This window comes from Corylus avellana, chromosome 5 (assembly GCF_965113065.1).
Source record: "Corylus avellana chromosome 5, dhCorAvel1.hap1.2, whole genome shotgun sequence".
In the NCBI taxonomy this organism is placed as follows: domain Eukaryota; kingdom Viridiplantae; phylum Streptophyta; class Magnoliopsida; order Fagales; family Betulaceae; genus Corylus; species Corylus avellana.
In genome coordinates this window covers 17,011,481-17,030,531 of record NC_142494.1, presented here as the reverse complement: position 1 = coordinate 17,030,531, position 19,051 = coordinate 17,011,481, and the positions used below count along the sequence as shown (strand labels likewise).

General features: G+C 35.8%; 1 pseudogene; it reads right to left on the bottom strand.

Annotated features, from left to right (window-relative positions):
• Nucleotides 1-669: 669 nt before the first annotated feature.
• LOC132181926 (receptor-like protein EIX2) overlaps nt 670-19,051 on the bottom strand; it is a 38,271-nt pseudogene continuing 19,889 nt past the window's right edge.

Sequence of the window (19,051 nt, the reverse complement as noted above, 5' to 3'; positions counted from 1 at the left end):
ATAACGCTCAAGCATTAACATAATTCAAAGTACACCTGATCTCTCTTTAAATTTTGTGTAATAGAAGACATTCCTAATAATGATGTTTCTGAAAGCGCAATAGAACAAAGCATATAGACCAGACCCACACGGATGTTACAAACAGGTCCTCTAGAGAATAGTAGACACTCTGTTTCCTCTTGCAGCAGCAACAACTCTTGATATTAGCACCCAAGTAAAAAGAAAACCTTTCGCCGAGAGAGACACTTGATAGAAGTACTTCTTTATTCCAAGCAAAATTTGCCATCCAGGTTGAGAGTTTTAGCCCTGTTGCCTTCGGTGGCAATCTGCTAAGTGACATGTGATTTGAAGTACTAAAAGCATCAGTACTGCTTCTTAAGCATGTGCAGCACATCAAGAAATAGTACATATTAGAGAAAATTAAAAATAAAAGCAGCATCAAGATGCCAATAAATCTGTAGGTCTATCAAATTGATGAAAGATACCAAATACATCTCATTCGTATCTAGTTTTCTTTAGTAGAGGAGAAAGATAATAGCTTCAACAAAACCCAACATTTATATTACCATTACAATTTAGAGAGTAGAATGAAACTACAAACATGAGTTATTTGAAAGAAAGGGAAATTATTGAGAACAATTCAACGTACCTTGACTAAAGGATTTCTTGTTAGCATTGAGTCTTAAAGTTTCTCATAAATTTGGCCATGCGGATAGCTATTGCTACATAGAGCCTATCTCCTATTCTATCTAAGAACTGGAAATAGGCATGCCTCCAAGAACTCTTCAATAACAATGATCCACAAACACCCCAAAATCCAAAAATAAATCTGAGTGCAATGCTAGTATAAAGCCACATATATGTTCGAGGGAGCCATGCTTACTACCAGTTTGAGGATCTCGAGTTGCTTCATCTCCTAGACACTTTTTCGGAAGAGCCAAGCCACAAAGATCTCGGTTACCAGCATATGCAGAGGCATTGTAGGTCTGGAGCTGGGTACCTGATGGGATTTTACTTGACAAGTTGTTGTTTGACAAATTCAAGTAGCTTAGGAGGCTCAAAGTAGTTAGGCTCGGGGGAATTATGCCTGAAATGTGATTTCTCGACGAGTCCATAGACTCCAATCTCTCCATGTCACCAATATTCTGAGGGATGATGCCAGTCAATAAGTTTTTAGATAGGTTCAACCCAATCAATCATGAGAGACTTGTTATTTGGAATTTCTCCTCTTAGTTTGTTGCTAGAAAGTTCGATGAGTTTTACTAGTACAAGAGTTGTACTATACTCGAGATCTTTTTCTTTGGAAGTCACCAATAAGTTGTCAATGTAGTCGTCATAGTAAAAAATGGAGCTCCCAGGAGAATCTTTATATGGATGGAAATTCTTACTTCTGAACTTTGTGGTTGAGCCGTGACAGTGAAATTATTGAGGCATTTTGGTATAGTCCCTGTAATATTGATGAGAGAGAGGTCCAAGATTTGAAGAGATATTAGATGACATAATTGCATTGGCATGCAACCCCTGAACAAGTTTGATCGGAGGCGAAGAATCATCAAATGTGGTAGGTTTGTGCCTATCCATGTTAGTATCTTTCCAGAGAGTTTGTTTTCGCCAAGATCTAGTAGCTTCAATGAAAAGCAGTTTATCAATGCTTTGGGCAGTTCTCCAGTGAAATTGTTATTCTACAAATGCAACGTTTGACGTCGATCGCTCGTAAAGCCACAAATAGAACCAGGGATTCTCTCAGAAAAATTATTGTTTCCCAAATTAAGCATGGTAAGAGTCATCTTTTCCCAACAGTTAGGGAGTTCTCAGGATAACAAGTTATTTGAAAAATCAAGGTAATTCAAAGACTCATCATCAAAATTCACGAGCCCATTTATCTCGCATATGGATGTAATTGATTCTTGGAACATATTATTGGAGAGATTTAACACGCTCCACGAAAAAGTAAGTTGTGGCAACAAACCACCGAAGTTGTTATAACTCAAATATATTTTAGAAAGAAAAAAAGTTCCTGACGAAAACATTGAAGAGGTATGGTGCCTGCAATCTGGTTGTAGGAGAGATTTAACAATCATATACGAGAAGAGAGGTCCCAAAACCAGTTAGGGATGGTGTCTGAAATTCCTACATTAGACATATCGAGCGATGTAAAATCCTTTTGTGTTTGAAGCCATTGAGGAAAAGTTGGCCCCAATTTGCAAGAACTCAATCCTATGATATTTAGACGAAATGGTGGAACCCAACCTGTACTAAACTTTAAAGATAAAGAATTACAAGAGAAGTCTAATTGAATTAAGTTGGAAAGATTAGAAAAATGTCAGTGATGTCACCTTCTAATAAATTTGAATAAAATAGTAGAATTTGGAGTGGAAAGTTTTCCCATACCTTTGGTTAAACTCCCACTAAACCTATTGTTGAATAGATACAACTCTCTCAACAAAGGGAATTTTGAAAGATTTGGTACCTCTCTACTTGTATTATTGTTTGATAAGTACAATACTTGTAAATTGTGAAGATTTTCCAAAGTTTGTGGTATTGCCCGATCAAGGTAGTTGTAAGAGAGGTCAAGATGAACAAGGGCTACCATATTCCCAAAAGCTTTTGGAATAGAACCTTCTAAATTGTCATGATTGAGGTCAGGATGAATAAGGCCATTGGTATATTTGAACAGCCAAGGGAATAGTGAGGAGTTGAGATAATTGAAGGATAGATCCAGGAATGAGAGTGGTGAAGAAGAATTAGCATTGGAAATGTTAGAGACATTTCCTCATCAACCTCTTCTCAAGATAATGATGTTGAAGATCACAACAATTCAAATGATAGATAGTTCAAATAAGAAGATAACTCTTATTATCTAGTATAGCATTTATCCTTATAACTCATAGATATAGACTAGTTTCAAATTGTATTTTGCTTCTATCTCTTTGTAACAAACTCAATTATATATACAAAGCCTTAGCCTACATTAAAGGCAAGGCAGGAAGCAATCATATTATCAGCTATTATATGGTATCAGAGCTCTAATGACTCACGTCCAATTTTTTTTTTTTTTTCCAGCTTTAGATTTGTTTTTTTTTTCCCCTTCTCTTCAATGACAGCCATACCACCCACCATAACCTCAATGACAACCACACTACCCATCACAACCCACCAAACACCACCCATACCACCCTTGGTGACCTTCACCAACTTTAGTCCAATCAAGCTCACTCAGAATGCATATCCTATATGGCTGACCCAGGTTGTTCCTCATCTCAAAGGAGGCAATCTCTATGGCTATGTTAATGGCACACACGTCTGCCCTCCATAAACAATTACTACCACAACAGATGGAGTTTCCACCACATCCTCCAATCCTGCCTCCTTGCGTTGGTATATGCATGATCAACTTATTCTTGGTGCTATAACATCTGCCCTTTCCAACAAGATGATTTCCCATGTCACATGGTGAACCACCTCCATGGAAGCATGGACCACTCTCAAGAATTTATTTTCTTCTCAGTCTAAGGCGCGGTCAATGCAAGTGCATTATCAACTGAATACTCTCAAGAAAGGCAACTTATCCATTGCAGATTATTACCAGAAATTTCAAGCTCTCACTGATACATTATCTAGTATCGGACAACAACTCACTAACGTTCAAATGCAATCCTTTCTCCTTAGGGGTCTAGGATTTGAATATGATCCCTTCGTTACCTCCGTTACTGCACGGATGGAGCCTCTATCAGTTGAAGACATTTACGGCCATCTTCTTTCACATGAAATGTGCCTAAAACAACACCACAATTCAATTGATTTATCGATTGCTGGAGCTAATGTTGTTGATCATAGCTATCACTTACGTGGTGGTCGTGGAGGACGCCACAACTGCCGTGGTTTCCAATCTGGTTCTTCATCTCGTCCGTTTCGAGGCAGGGGGTGTGGATCCTCTTACGGTGCATCTTCAAGCTGTGGTACCTCGAATAATCACTCCAAGTCACAGTCTCACCGACCAATCTGTCAAGTATGTAATAAAGTGTGTCATATTGCCTTCGACTGTTATAATCGATTCAATCAGGCATATCCAAGAGATCAGCCAAATTCCTTACATGCATACTACACTGCTCCTTCCGGTGGAATGGATCCTGCTTGGCACCCAGACTCAGGTGCTACCCACCACCTCACTTCAGAGATTGACAATCTAAATCTTACGGCTGATGAATACAAGGGGTCGGATCAAATCCAAGTCGGAAATGGTAAGGCGTTTTCAATCAAAAACATTGGAAACACCCTCATTTTCACTCCATCTCAAAATTTTGATCTTTTCAATGTTTTACATGTCCCTGCTATCACCAAAAACTTAATCCCTATTCATAAATTCACAAAAGACACTAATACGTTCTTTGAATTCCATCCTCATTACTTTTTTTTTTGAAGGATCGTAAATCCGGGAAAATCTTGCTACACAGCCCGAATAAGCTGGCCTCTATCAATTTTCCAATTCTTCAAATAAGCTCCCTGCACCTGTCCACATAGGTGAGCGAGTCTCTACTTCTCAATGGCACTGCCGGCTAGGTCCTCCTGCCTTACGTGTGGTCCGTCGTGTGCTCTCTAATTTTCATCTTCCAGTCCCCAAGAGGTAGCTCAATCGGCTGGGACCACGCCTAATGAAGCGAAGGTCACTAGTTCGAATCCCCCTCCCCCTCTTGTGCGGACATGTCAAAAATTTTCATCTTCCAGTTGCGTCAAATAAAACGATGTCTCCTTATCCCGCTTGTCTAAGCTCCAAAAGCAAGCAGCTCATCTTTCACTCTTCACAATCCATAGCCACGTGTCCTCTAGAATTAATATACACTGATGTATGTGGTCCAGCTCCAGTTCTTTCTAGATTTGGCTCCAAATATTATGTATCCTTTTTAGATGCCTTTAGCAAATATACTTGGCTTTATCCAATGTCGTGTAAGAGTGATGTTCACTCTATTCTTTTGAAATTCAAATCCAATGTGGAATGTTATTTTAACTTTACTATCAAATATGTTCAATCTGATTGGGGTGGAGAATGTCGTCCATTAAATAAAATTTTCGTTCAATTTGGCATCTCTCATCGTATTTCTTGCCCACACATACACCAAAAAAAAGGTGCAATCGAACACAAACACCAACACATTGTTGAAACTGGCCTTGCCTTTTTATCTCACGCAAAAATGCCCTCACAATTTTGGGATGATGCTTTCTCCACTGCATGCTACCTCATAAATCGCATGCCAACACCCACTCTTAAAAATTCTTCTCCATTTGAAATTCTTTTTAAATGCACTCCCGATCACACATTTCTTCGCACTTTCGGGTGTGCATGTTGGCCAAACCTTCGTCCATATAACTCTAACAAATTTCAAGCTCGCTCTATTCAATGTCTTTTTAAGGTTATAGTCCTTTACACAAAGGATACAAATGCCTAAATTTATCCACTGGCATAATTTATATTTCTAGAATCTGTCCGCTTTAATGAATCAAATTTTCCTTGTGCAATTGAATCTCCTTCAAAATTACCCACACAAAATCAAAAGGATTGGCCCTTCTCCCTAACCAAATTCCTTTCCAGTTGGCCCATCTTATCCTCCCACAAATCCATCCTTAGAATCCAACCAAAACTCTACCTCAACCACGTCAGCAAGTAACCCATCTTCACCCACTGCATCACCTTCACCCACGTTACCCACCTACTCACAATCCCCTCCAGATTCTTCCGCATCCATTGACTCACCTTTTTTCCTCTCACAATCTGCTATACCCATCGAATCACCCTCACCCACCTCTACCCAATCCAACTCTTTCCATCCAATGATCACTCGTCCCAAACACATCTCCAAACCAAAAACAATTTACCGATTGAACTGTTTGGTATCCTCTTCCTCGAGCTCTTATTGCCGAATCCACTCCTCTTTTGGTTGAACCCACTTGCTACTCATCAGTTGTCAAAGACGAAAATTGGAGGAAATCTATGAATGTGGAGTTTGATGCACTTCTCAGGAACCAAACGTGGGTACTCGTTCCGCCGTTGACAGCCAAAAACATTATTGGGTGCAAATGGGTCTTCCGATTGAAAAGGAGGCGGATGGCTCAATTGATCGCTATAAATCAAGGCTTATAGCAAAAGGTTTTCATCAGCAGCCTAGAATCGATTATGGAGAAACTTACTGTGCAGTAATTAAACCCACAACAGTACATATTGTGCTCTCTGTTGCTATTTCTGCTGGCTAGCCAATAAACCAGATTGATATTCAAAATGCATTTTTACATGGAAATTTATCTGAGGAAGTCTATATGTCCTAGCCACCTGGGTTCGTACACCCTCAATTTCCATCTCATTTGTACAAGTTACAAAGAGCATTATATGGTTTAAAACAAGCCCTCAGGGCTTGGTTCTCCAGACTTAGCGACAAATTGCTCAGTCTCGGCTTCTATGGGTCAAAATCAGACACATCTTTGTTTATTTTCAAGTGTAAAATGTATACCATGTTTGTGCTTAAATACAAAGATGATATTCTGATTACTTCTTCTAAACCTGCTGCTATATCTGAGCTACTTGAAAATCTTCACACTGAATTTGCTGCCAAAGATTTGGGAAAATTAAATTTTTTCCTAGGCATTGAAGTAATTCCCTGTTCTCGTGGTGTTTTGTTATCCCAACATCATTACATTTTAGACATTCTGAAGAGGACAAAAATGTTTAAGGCAAAACCAACAACTTCTCCCATGGCCACATCCACGCATCTCTCAGCCTTTGAAGGTAGTTTGTTTTCAAATCCAACACTATATCATAGCACAGTTGGAGCTCTCCAATATTTATGTGAACAAACTATCTCAGTTTATGTACAAACCTACAGACATCCATCGACAATGGGTCAAGCGGCTGCTTCGGTACCTCAAATACACAATTCAATTTGGTCTCCAGTTGCACAGCTCACCCTCAAATTCAATTCAGGGCTACTCAGATGCTGATTGGGCTGGCAATTGGGATGATCGTCGCTCCACCGGTGGTTGCTGTGTATTTCTTGGAAAAACTCTGGTCTCATAAAGTTGTAGAAAACAATAGACAGTTGCACAGTCTAGCACAGAGGCCGAGTACAAAGCACTCTCAAACACAACAGTTGAACTCCTATGGATACTCTCTTTATGTTCTGAACTTGGTCTGAGATTCACACAAGCCCCTACCTTGTGATGTGATGACATAGGAGCCACATATTTATCTTCGAATCGGGTTTTTCATGCACGCACTAAACACATTGAGATCGATTTTCATTTTGTACGTGACATGGTCGCTCGCAAGACACTCGCCATCAGTTTTTTGTCCAGCAAAGACTAGCTAGCAGCCATTTTCACAAAACCACTGTCCTCAATTAGATTCAGATTTCTTCATGACAAGCTCAACTTCACTCTGTTACCGCTGAGCTTGAGGGGCGTGTTAGAGACATCTCCTCATCAACCTCTTCTCAAGATAATGATGTTGAAGATCACAACAATTCAAATGATAGATAGTTCAAATAATAAGATAAGTCTTGTTATCTTGTATAGCATTTATACTTATAACTCATAAATATAGACTAGTTTCAAATTGTATTTTGCTTCTATCTCTTTGTAACAAACTCAATTATATATGCAAAGCCTTAGCCTACGTTAGAGGCAAGGCAGCAAGCAATCATATTATCAGCTAGTATAGGAAAGCACAAGAGAAATCAACATGGAGAGATGACGATAACTTAAATGTAACTCTAATAAAGAAGGGTGCATATTAAGAGAGTGAAACAATTCAACATAAGGGCCTCTCATTCGATGAAGCTGAGATAAAAACAAGTTATAATAGATGCCAATGCTGGTTTTGATGTCCCAAGTTGTACCCTGTCTACTTTAACAATGTAACAAAAGCAAAGATATAATGGTTCGCTTTCCGGTGATTTCTTAGAAGCTCCCATGCATTGCCCCAACTCCCATATCAAGTTCATCGTAGCTAGCTAAAGCCTAAAATTCAATAATTAACGTGTCTTTTTTCAAACAATAATGCATGAGAGTGAAATAGAGGGATAGAAAAAAACTTGACAATTGAGTGAAACTTGAGCGAAGATTCACAAGATGTCGTGATTGACTTGTACTTCACAAGTCATTATTGGATGCTGTTTTGTCTCTTTAAATGTAACTTCATGGACAAGTTTTTTCCTTGACCGACTATCACTTATTGGAAGCCTTAGCCTATGTATTGAAGACTTAACCATTCGGTCATTTTGATAGAGAAAGAGGGCAGCAGCTTCGTGGTGTAAAGAAAAATAAGATCAGAGGCAGTAACTTCATGTGTGAAAAGGAGTGCGGCAAGCTATTAGAGAATTAAGGGAAAATTTCTCTTTTATATTTAATTCTCTTTTATTTGAGAATGAGCTTGGGTGTATTGGGCTTTTGAGTTTGAGTGGTTTATTTGTACAATTTTTTGTACTCTACCTTTTGTTAGTGAATTTCTCCTGAATCGTCTTCGCCAGTGGATAAAGGCTTGTTAAGTCAAACCACTTAAATCTTGGTGTCTTGTGTACTAATTATTATTTTCTATTCTACTATTTTTTTTTTTTTTTGCTTTATTGGTGATCCTATAATTATTTTATCACAAGGCTTGACAATCAACTCAGGCTCTTGAAAACTACAATCGATGAGTTTGTGGAAAAATTGAACACTACACAGTTTTAGTCCATGAATGGCCCTTTTCCAACCATTTTTTTTTCTCTTTCTGGAAACAAACTATTGAACACTACAAAGTTTCTTGGGAATTATTTTAAGAAATTGTGTCAAATTAGTGAAACCAATTGTAGTTCTGGTATATAGTGTTAAAGTAATGATTAAGTTATTAAATTTACTTCTTCCTATTATCTTAAGTTTTTGGAATAACTTGTAATGTAACAATGTATCATAGCCAAAGGTCCTAGGATAGAATCTTACCTCCAATTTCAATTAAATATTCCACGTGTTAAGTCAAACCAGATGTCTACAATCAAATTGAAGCTCGAGAGACAGAAGTTGGCGAGAGAGAAGGTAGTAAAACTAAATGAGAACCATCATGCAAAGTGAAACTTAGCATCCAAAATAAGTGTTTTGCCCTGTTGCCTTAAGTGACAATCTGCTTCTTAACATGTGTGCAGCAAATAAAATAAAAATGGCGAATGTTAAAGAAAAGTGAAAATAAAAACAGCCTCGTGGTGCCAATTGCTTATAATTCATATTTAATCAGTGATTAGGATAAGTGAAGTGAACATGTCTAGCAAATTAGTGAAAGATACCAAAGGTAATCTCATTGAACATTTGTAAAAAAGATACTATGATTTTACAAACCGAAGAAATCATTTGTAAAAATATATATATGAAAGCCAAAACCCCTCCCAGAAGTGTCTTAAATTGTGACATGTGATATGAACCCATTTTGTTTAAAGGCTAAACCGATTTTTTAAGGCATAATTTTTAAACCGGTTTTTTAAGAGTGAACCGATTTTTTTCTTAAAAAACTAGTCATTAATTATATTTCAAGAGTTTTCCATATATAAATTATTTAATAAATTAAGTATTATTAATGTCCGAATCAAATAAGGAAACAAATAATATAAATCAAATTATTATGTATTAATATGTTTAGTAAATTTAATATGTATATTAATACGTTTAGGATTCTCAAAGTTTTTTTAAGAAAAAACCGGTCATTAATTAGCATAATTAATTGCGTTAATTATATTTCAATATAATCTACATGTCATTAATTAGCGTTATTAATTGCGTTAACTATATTATAATCCATGTATTATTCTTGCTAATTTTTTTTCTTTATACTATTCATTTTAAATAATATATACTTATAGGAACAAATGATTAGCATATACTATTCATTTTAAATCATATACTATTCATTTTCTTTATACTATTAATTGCGTTAACTACATACATATGATTAGCATCTTACGAGCAATTATATATTCGATGTCAAATGCTCATCTGATGAAGTGAAATTGTTTGTTGGGCTAGCCAGGAGGATTTGGATGAGGAGGAATGAAGTAGTGCACGGGGGAGTTTTTACGCACCCATCAGTGTTGCTGCGCCTGACCAAAAATGCCATCACTGACTATCAACTTGCTACTGTCACGGAAGACCCAGCCCCGATAAGCATTGTTGAACAACCCTCACGGACCGAACAACCATCACGCTGGATGGCTCCACTTGTTGGGTGGCTGAAGATGAATTGGGACGCAGCTCTCAATAACTCATGGGGCTACACGGGATTTGGGTTAGTTCTTCGGGATAGTTGGGGACATTTGGTTGCTGCAAAATGTGTCTCAAGACCGGGCGTGCTTTCTCCTTTGGGAGCAGAATTAACGGGGGCACTCATGTCTGTCCACTTCTGCAAATCCCTAGGGTTGTCGAGGGTACATTTTGAAGGGGATGCACGAGTGGCTGTGGACGCCATTAATTCAACGAACAGGGATATGAGCAGTCTGGGTCATGTGGTGGATGATATATGTGCTGAATTACATGGCATCTCTAATTGGAAGTTCACTTTTATTAGCAGGGACGGGAATAGAGCAGCTCACCTCTTATCCCGGTTTGCGGCTTTGTATGCGGTTGATAAAATATGGCGTGATGCACCGCCTGATTGGTTGAGGGAAGTTATTAGTTTGGAGCAAATTGATCTAGAAGAATAAGTGTATTAGTTTATTCTGTGTATCTGTCCCGGCTCTAATTTCGCAGAAACTAATGAGGATAATAGGGGGGTGTAGCCTTTGTGGTGGTGCTACCTATTGTCTGTCAAGGCCATTAGGGAGAAATTGGAGTAGGGGTGCAAAGGCGGTTAGTAGATTTCACTAACCGCAACCGCTAACCGCCTAACGGTTAGCGGTTAGCGGTTAACCGCTGGTTAGCGGTTAGCGAAATAGATAACCGTCCGCTAATCGCTTTTTTAAAATTGGGCTTTTTTTTTTAGCTTTTTGAGCTTTCTTTAAGGCTTTTTGGGCTTTTTTTTACCCTCATTTTTTTTTTCTTGTATTTTTAATATCTTCTAAATCCTAAATTCCTAAAGTATCTAATAATGCTTTAATTAAATTGTAGACTTGTAGTTATAAGTAATATATTGTTTAATTCAATTGAATCAATTGTGATTATCATTGTACATGAATCATATGATTAACTTGTAGACTTATGACTTATGAGTTATGTCATATTATATATGCATTATTTATTATTATATAATCATATGATTTAATGATCAAGTCATCATGTGATATAATCATATCAATTATAGTGATAATATATAAATTACTAAAATTATAATGATAATACATTAATACTTAAATTGTGTTTATAAGTAATACATTGGTCATTGTTTAATCCAATATCAATTACTTAATTTGATATTATACGAATCATATCATCATTGTACATTAATAATATGATTCACTTGAAGTCTTGAATAAAATATTTGAATTGTCATTGAATCATATGATTAAGTATTGATATTATACATTTATATTATTCATATACATATGTAGACTTATATAGACTTATAACATATATAGACTTATAAGTTTATAACATACATTGGAAATAAGTCTCTAGATATTTAATTGATGTATTAGTATGAATTGATATACTTATGAGTTATGTCATATTATATATGTATAATTTGTTATTATATAATCAAATGATTTAATGATCAATCTCATGTGATATAATCATATAGATTATAGTGATAATATATTAATACTTAAATTGTGATTTAATTATTTTTTTTTAAAAAAATTGTAATTTAATGATCAAGTGATTATATGATATAATCATATAAATTATAGTGATAATATATTAATACTCAAATTGTGATTTAATTATTTTTTAAAAAAATTGCGATTTAATGATCAAGTGATTATGTTATATGTATAAATATTTTTATAATTATAATTATAAAAATATATTATATAAAAAGGCGGTTAGCGGTTAGTAGACCCAATAACCGCTAACCGCTAGGCGGTTATAGCGGTTAGGCGGTTAGCGGTTAATGCGGTTAGGCAGTTAAGCGGTTGGCGGTTATAGCGGTTAGCGGTTAGCGGGCGGTTTTTAACCGCCCGCCTTTGCACCCCTAAATTGGAGTTTGTTGGATGGATGGCTATACCAGCATTGTACTCATTCTATGATGATTGATTAATATAAGAGCCTCTTTTTATCAACAAAAAAAAAAAATTCGATGTCCAAACCAAAGTGTAAAATCACAACGATTATCTTGGGGCTTATTTTTGCTTAGTGTCCTTTAGTTTATAAAATCATTAATTGTTCGATATAACATGCTTATTTGATATTTATCCGAGGCCTTTTCGCTTACAATATTTTTTGTTTATTTGTATGATTTACCCGAATTTTCAGATATTTTCTTAAAGTACTTTTTTATGCTTTTTTTATTTATTAATTTTTATTAATTTTTTTATGCTTTTGAAAGAAAAAGAAGGCAAAAATTTATTTGATTATTATACAAAAAATGAACTTCGAAACACCTAAGAGATAATTAAGATTGAATATAATATAGGATGATTATTTGATTGCATTGTTGACTGAAATATTTTTTATTATTTTGCTATGTACTTTTTTTAAGGCTCATAATTATATTTGTTTATAATTTGTATGAAATATAATAAGTATAACACTAATAATATTAATGATTCTTACTAACTTTCTATTAATACTTCGATAATCGCAATCTAAGTTTTCTTTTCGCTATTTTTTTTCTTTATATTTTCATTTTAAACTATACATATGGGAACAAAGATTTTAACATGTTTTAATTTATATGGATTAAACAAATTAAAGTTAAAGGCCTTATGATATATAGTAAAATTTTATGAGACTTATACATCTATACAATGTTCTCTGTATGATTGTGTGTCATTATGTTGAGTAATATATTGGTGTATAACCATTAATTAGTATGTTTTTTTTATTTAAGAGGGCATGATAGTTTTTTTTTTTTTTTTTTTTTTTTTTTACAACCTATAATGAAAAGTTCGATAGAGATGTGTTTAAATTTTGAAATTAAACTATAACAAAGAATCTCGCGCATATTTTTTTCTACACCAAAGTACTTTTTCGAATGTTCATAATTTTGAGTTTTATTTGTATTGAAATATAATTAAGTATTACACCAACAATATTAGAGATTTTTTCTAATTTTAGATTAATGTTTTGATTAAGCAAAATTCAAGTTTTCATCTTGCAATTATGAATAGTAAATTTGATAATACTTATGAAAAGTATGATTATAATATTTTTAAATTTTATAATTAAATTGTAATGAAAAATCCCGCGTATTGCGCGGGTTATATAAATACAAATCAACGTGTCCCTTAAAAAAAATGGCGAATGTTAGAGAAAAGTAAAAGTAAAAACAGCCTCATGGTGCCAATTGCTTATAATCCATATTTAATCAGTGATTAGGATAGGTGAAGTGAACATGTCTATAATTAGCAAATTCGTGAAAGATACCAAAGGTAATCTCATTGAACATTTGTAAAAAGATGCTATGATTCTACAAACAGAAGAAATATATTTAATTGTTGCAAGATCTGTGGGGAATGTAATTTAAGTTTATTAAACGGCTTTTAGGACATGATAAACAAATAATAGTTTATAATTTGTTTATGCAAACTATGACACTTTGGGCAATGGCAAATTAGTGAAAGGTGACCCATGGCGTGGTCGTGGGCCAGGTGGGTTAGGTTTTTTTTTTTTCTTTTTTGTCTTTTGTCTTTTTGAGAACTTTTAAGGATTTTCTCTTTTTAAAATCTTTTTGAAGGACAAAATTGAGAACATTGCTATCCTTTTAATAGATCGTTAAGGTGCATTAATCAAATTTAAGATTGAAAGCATTCACGGCCAGCAACTACTCTAAAACTGTTTCCCTTCTCTATATATAGGAAAAATCTAAAAAAAATCACAAAAACTCATCTACTGCAGCTTCCTTGTACCTTCCTTAATGCATTCACAATGAAAGAGCTAAATGTTATTTTTATCTAAAATAGTTCTTCGAATTTGTAAAAAAAAAACCCTTACATTGGATTAGAGAAAAAAAAAAAAAAAAAAAAGCTAGCTAAATGTAGCAGCACTTTTTAATCAAGCAATTTTACTTTTTATTGTTTGATTCACCTGTTTTTTCTTTTTCCCAAATCTTTTCCCACTTTTTAAGGGGTGATTGGTTGTTTTTGGTGTTTTTTCTGATGAAAATGGTTTTTTGAATTAAAATTAATAAAATAAAAATAAAATATTATTTTGGTAGAATAGATAGAAATATAGTTAATCGGATGTAGAGGCATTTAAAAATTCATTAGCTAAACTAGATAATAGTGAGCTTTGAGGAGCCATTTTGCATAAAAATTTGGCTCATCTATTGTGAATGCTCTTATACATTATGATTGTTACAGTTGAACTTGGGTTCAACAGTAGTAACTCACATGATTTATTATAATCATAAAAATACATTTTCTGTCCTCTCTAGGGGTGGGCAGATTAACCGATTACCGACTTTAACCGAATCGATATTAACCGTAACCGATAGTTCGGTAATCGGTTAAAAATTTTATACCGATAAGCTTATCGGTCGGTTAAAATTTTTTTATCGAAAAACCGATATGACCGATAAGCTATTTTAATTTTTAATTTTTTAGAATTTTATATTTATTATTGTAGTGGATCAATATAAAAAAAAAGCTTCAATAAGGTATTTTAGCCAAAAATATACTCTAAAATAACTAATTTTTAATAAGTTATTTTAGGCTTTAGCCCAACAAAATGTATTTGGACCTACAAAACAATTAATTTTTGGTCCAATTAACAACCAGTAAAAGTCCAATAAAAAGCCCACAAAAGCCCAAACCGATTTAACCGACCGGTTAACCGATTATCGATAATTTTCGGTTAACACTTCTTATCGGTCGGTAATCGGTTAGGATTTGGTTAACCGATAGCTTATCGGTTAACCGACCGATAAGGCTATTAACCGGTCCTAACCGATAGCTTATCGGTTAACCGACCGATAAGGCTATTAACCGGTCCTAACCGACCGATACCCAGCCCTAGTCCTCTCACACATTCCTATGCAAAATAAATGAATATAAAAGTTTTTTTTTAAAAAAATACTATTTTAATGTTATAGGGAAATATAAAGGGAAGCTATTGTGGAGTGTATTTGAATAAGGAAGCAAAAAATAGTTTTATTCTCTAAATTTAGGAAAAATGAGAAGGAAGCTGCCGTGAATGCTTTAAGCATATTGGAATGTGATGTAGTCCGACTTGGTGGGTTGCAGCGAAGAACAATAATAAGAGAACGGATAGGTAATTCTAAATCTTGAGTCTATTAATGATCTAAGAATTCTTCTTGAAAAGCTAGATACTCTCTAAGTTTTGAAAAAAATGGGAATAAACTCAACTTTGAGTATTCTCATTAATCAAAATCAATAATAAACAATAATTGATTTTCTAGAGGCTATAAGCATGTATTTATAGCCCCCAAGACTCTTAAACCTAATAAAACACGAAATATAGACTCTTAAAATCCTAACCCTAATATAATAACAAAATAAAGTCGGTTTAAGGCAATAAAATGTAAAAATAACATAACGTCTCCTGTGTGCGCTCGAGTGCAGTCACAGGGAGGATCGAGCGTAGTACTAGACACGGGTGCGCTCAATTGCAGTCACAGGGGTAACGAGCGCAGTACCAGACACGGGTGCGCTCAGTCGTGCACTTGATCGCAGAATGGGGGCTACTGTTTGGCTATCTGATCTGCATCATTCTCCCCACGTTGGAGAGAATTCATCCTCGAATTCGGCCAGTTCTTTCCACAGTCCTTGGGATGCCCAATTAACTCATTCTACTCGTTGTTCCTCAAGATCAAGATAAGACGACACCCCACAATAGATGAGATACTCTTCATCATCGACATACCTCGATGTTTGTTTGGAAAGCCCCACACACCACTTGACAATTCTTCGGATTTGCCGTACTTCTCTCGTTCCTTTGCCCTTCCACGTGCCATGAAAATATTCAAAAATGGGTCAGCCATTGTTTCCCTTGTGAACATATAATTTTTCTCGTCCGCATAAAACTCACCTTAATCATTGTTAGGAGAATTTAAAATATCTTCAACACCAAGGAAATCAACATAATCACCCTCTTCACCATTAGAATTAGGCACTTCACCTGAAAAGTCTTCATCAACCTCTTCATAATCGGCGATGTCATCCATGGGCTCTTCCTCTTCTAATTGGTCATCTTTTTCGGGGTAGATGCCGTCAAACATAGGAGAATACCCTTCTTCTTTGTACTCTCCCTCTAGGTTAGATGACAAAGGTCTTTTAATGGGATCTTCCTCATCGACATCGTCATCATAGGTTGGTGGAGAATCCCAATCCACGAACCGTTGTGAAGGATCTTCAACACCATCATACTTGAACTCTTCATTAAGGATCTCAGATTTTAGGAACTCCTCATCAACGAACTCACCTTGCCTCTCCACATATAGATTGGATAGACAGATTTGAGGTTGGTGAGTAATGGTCAAATTGGCCTGTCGTGGACTCTCCGCCTCATCCCATGTTTCCCTAAACACCTTTTTTTTTTTTTTTTTTCTTTTTTTGTAGGAATTATCTATTTTTCTTGTCATAGCCATAGACCCTTGTCTCTAATTCTGTGAATTTTGGCCCATGGTATACTTATGGGGCAAGAAGGCGACTTACATATATTTCAATAGTTTCTCCAAACTATTGATCTTTAATTTTCCTTGCCGCATCCTATTTTGCTTCAGTTATTGCCACCACACAACAACACTTCCCTGGAATGTGCGTACCACCAAAGAGACTCGTCGTTCATCGAGCATCCCTTTGAAGTTAAGAACCTCTTCAACGGCCAACACCTAATCTAGAAAATTCTTCGGGTTGTAGATCCCCGTAGAATTTCGGAATATTGTGTTCGAACTCGTTCACCCACCTATTGGCATGAGCTTGCGCATGGTGCTGACGTCCGTGCGTTTGGCTCTCCAGAAAAGGGTTTTCGGATTCATTCCCATATTGACCACACCAGTAGGATACTTGGGTAATGAGGTCTTCAATTTGACCCCTCATAGCCCTGAGTCGATCCTCCGTGTGTTGCCATTGTTTAGTGATAGATTTGCCTTCAGCCTTCGCGAATCGTGGTCTTGGTTGGCGACGACAACCGTTCGGCCCATCACTCATGTGCCGCAAGCGAATTGCCGGTTGCTCCTTACATGCTATCTCCGTGCGCACGTGCACCATGTACATGTCTGCACAACGGTCACTCCTCCCCATTCATGGAAAGTAATTGAGCTCGAATACCAACTGATGGAGCCCGACTTGTGGGTTGCAGCAAAGAATAACAATAAGAGAACGGATAGGTAAATCTAGATCTTGAGTCTATCAATGATCTAAGAATTCTTCTTGAAAAGCTAGATACTCTCTAAGTTTTGAAGGAAAAGGAGAATAAACTCAACTCTTAGTATTCTCATTAATCAAAATCAATAATAAACAATAACTGATTTTCTAGAGGCTACAAGCATTTATTTATAGTGCCCAAGACTCCTAAACCTAATAAAACATGAAATATAGACTCCCAAAATCCTAACCCTAATATAATAACACAATAAAGTCGGTTTAAGCCAATAAAATGCGAAAATAACATAACATTTCTCGTGTGCACTCAATGTGCGCTCGAGCGCAGTCACAGGGAGGATCGAGTGCAGTCCTAGACACAGGTGCGCTCGATCGCAGTCACAAGGGTAACGAGCGCAGTACCAGACACATGTGCGCTCAGTCGTGCAGTCGATCGTAGAACGGGGGCTACTGTTTGGCTATCCAATTTGCATCAGAGTGGATTATCACTTTTCCCAAATAAATCTCTACAGTTGCTCAAGTTGCGGGTGTGTTCACAAAGGGACTTTCTGCTATTCATTTCTAACAATTGTGCACCAAACTTCATGTTTATCCTATTCCCCTTCGTTTGAGGGGGCTGTTATCAAGTGTATATATTATATTTTATATATTGGAATTTTGTATTCAGTTTTGTAGATAGAACTAACTCCATGTATTAAGGAGTTCAGTTTTGACTATATTCTATTTAGGAAAATGTTAAAGGTCACAACATGAATCCAACTTATAACCAACTTCTCTCCTACGTGTCATTAAAAAAAAAAAAAAAAATTGATAGAGAGGATTTTGGGATTCTAAAAATTTGGGAAAAAAGACAATTTGTTTGGTTTAAAATTCAAAATTTTTTTACACGTAGGAGAGAAGTTGGCCATGAGTTGGGTTTGTGTTGTGTCTGTATCAAACCTCTTCTACTTATACTCAGCAAATGTCACTCAATATATACTTTCCGAGGAATGCTAGGCTTACAAACAAATTTTACTTTTACAACATCATTGGAAATGAGATAAATTCAACTTTTGAGAAACCCAATCATATTATACCACATCATATTGTAAGAGATTTTTTGTAAAATCTGTTTGTAAGCCTATCATTTTTCATATTTTCCTGATTTATAGGTCACTCAATATATATTTTCCTGATTTATTGAAGTCTTTCAGGTATGATGGACAACGAGTGAGTAGTAGTAGAAAGCTGCACGACTAATTTGAGGACTCCCAACCAACTGAAAATTGCAGGTGTCTGCTTCTCCTCCTTTTCTATATGAACCAAAAGTTTCGGTATGTATTGGCCAACAAAAGATGGAAGGCCTAAAAGCAGAGGGAATGGAGAGCCAGAACCAGCTTCCACAATCAGAGCATCAAGCAAGTTTTAAGGAACACTACCAAAAAAAAGAGGTTTGGTGATGGTTTTTTTGTGATGGTTTAGGGCTAAAACTGCAGAGATATCTCAGCCTCTTGGCAAGTATGCTTTAGATACCATAGGCCAACTTAGAGAAAGGTAGGCATATTTTTCTGCCGGAGGGGTTTTGGCTTCTGTTATTGTGGTTGCTTGTGTTTTCTGGGTTGGTG